Genomic DNA, 2,522 nt, shown 5'->3' with positions numbered 1-2,522 from the left:
TTATAGTTGTCTCTGTTTAGAGATTGTTCCTCTGGTGATTCTGTTACCCTCTATCAGCAGACCTGAGAAACTAGCTCTCTCCTCTTAGTTTCAGTGGTCAGAGCAGTCTCTGCAGGAAAGCTCACCTCTTACAGGGAAGGTGTACAGATATCTGGCGTTTGGACCTCCTCCTGCCGAAGATGAAGGCCCAAAACAGGACCTTTCCCAGAAGCTATGTTGCTTTGGCCTGTTCCAGAAGCTGTTAATTTCAGTAGTCCACACTCTCACCTGTTCAGACTACTTTCTTCCGAGTCCCGGAACCAAAATGGCTCCTGTGGATCCTGAGGCTAGTGCCTCTCAGGCCAGATGGACACCTGACCTCTTGCTGAGATGGTGGCCAGATGTCTGGAGCCTGAAAACGGCACTGCCTCCGAAGCTCTGTAGCTCTCGCCTGTCTCAAGAGTAAACTTCTATGCAGAACACTGCACCAAATCAACATTGTGTATTAAAATATTATTAAAAATAATTTCTATATGAATTAAAACATTTACTTCCCTAAGTATAAAAATGTATAACAAGTAAAGGGGAAAAATTAAATTTACAGGATTTAGTTATTTCTTACTATGATAATTCACTGTCTCTCATTTTAAAGAGCCCAAATCAAAATTTGTAAGTTCCTAAATATTATAAGTAAGTTAATTTCCAATTATCTGCTTCAGATATCAATGAAATATTCAGAATTTCTGATTTAAATATTCAAAGCATAACAATAATTTTCTAGCCTTTTTATTCTTTTTATCAAATAGAATACATTTAAAACAGTAAATAATGATCTATACACCACATTTAAGAATTCAAAGTTCTTTCTTATTCTTGTTTCTAAACCAGGCAAAAAGATTTCATTTCTACAGATTAAGTTAAGCATCTTTCTAAATATGAATCACAATGTTTTTTCATAACTTTTGAAAACCATTTAAATAGAAACTAGAACCAGAGTGTAAATGTCATTCTTGTCAACATTTGGCTCATGGACCTATACTAGCTTTACCCAAAACGTCTCTTTATTGGCAAAAGAGGAAGAAACTCAAATATAAAGTCATGAAATACTTACCATACACAGGCCACAATGAAGGTAGATTCTAATACATTGGCTTCAACTCTCTACATTTTAAGTAATTCTATCTTTTAAGCTTTGTTTTTTATTATCTGTAAGTATATGTGGTATTTATCTGTGGAGCAGTAGGCACTTTTCTGCAGAGGCCCCCAGAGGTTAAAGGCTTTGGATTCCCTTGGAGCAAGAAATTCCACGCCATTGAAAGCCACCAAGTGTTGGTGCTGGAAATAGACCTCACTTGGTCAGCTATAAAAACAGCTTCCCTTTAAGTGCTGAGCTATCTCTCTGACCTCTTAAGTAACTCTCTTACTGTTTCATTCCAACAAATCCATCACATACCACCAATCTCCTCAGACAATTACTTAAAAGTAAAGGATAATAAAATTATGCCACACTTATCATTTTTATATATTTTTAATGGAAAAAACCTTTAAGTGACAAAATTTAAGTGACAAAAATTCACTTTGACTTTTTTTAAACCATTTGTCTTAGCATAATGAAAATTAAACATTTGATTACATTTGTGATCGTTTTATACATCTATTTTAAAAGTGGATGTATGAGTCTTCCACTAGCAGCCTTTGGATGACATAGAACTCTCAGCTCCTCCTGCGCCATGCCTGCCTGGATACTGCCATGCTCCCACCTTGATGATAATGGACTGAACCTCTGAACCTGTAAGCCAGCCCCAATTAAATGTTGTTTTTTTATAAGACTTGCCTTGGTCATGGTGTCTGTTCACAGCAGTAAAACCCTATCTAAGACAGAAGTTGGTACTGGTAGTGGGATATTGCTGTGATAGGCCTGACCATGTTTTCATTTGAAAGAATGTGGATTTTGGGACTTTGTATTTGGAAAGCAATGGAATGCTTTAAATGGGGCTTAATGGGTCATCCTAGTAGGAATATGGAAGACTTTGTTGCTGGGAGTAATTTGAACTGTGTTGACCTGGCCCAAGAGATTTCAAAGGAGAAGAATTTAAGTATGTGGCATAAGACTGTTTTTGTGGTATTTTGGTGAAGAATGTGGTTACTTTTTGCCCTTGTCTGAAAAGTCTGCTTGAGGCTAAAGTGAAGAGACTTGGATTAATTGAATTAACTGCATTGACAAAGGAAGTTTCAAAAAAGCCCAGCCGAGACTCTGTTCTCTGGTTAAGTCTCACAAAAAGAAGTTTGAACAAGCATAGCAAGCTTAGAAAGGCCAAATATAAAATGTATGGTTCCAGTATTAAAGGCATACCAGGAAGTGAAATGGAGCAAAATCCTGTGTTCTAGGAGATAACAGATTAAGGGAGAAGGATTTTAGGGCAAGACCCTATCCAGATAAATTAAATCCAGGCATGGTGGTATACACCTTTAATCTCAGGAGACAGGCATGCTGATCTCTGCATTCAAGGTCAATCTACAGAGCAAGATCCAGGATAGCCAAG

This window comes from Mus caroli, chromosome 4, assembly GCF_900094665.2.
Source record: "Mus caroli chromosome 4, CAROLI_EIJ_v1.1, whole genome shotgun sequence".
In the NCBI taxonomy this organism is placed as follows: domain Eukaryota; kingdom Metazoa; phylum Chordata; class Mammalia; order Rodentia; family Muridae; genus Mus; species Mus caroli.
Note: the sequence above shows the minus strand (reverse complement) of the source record.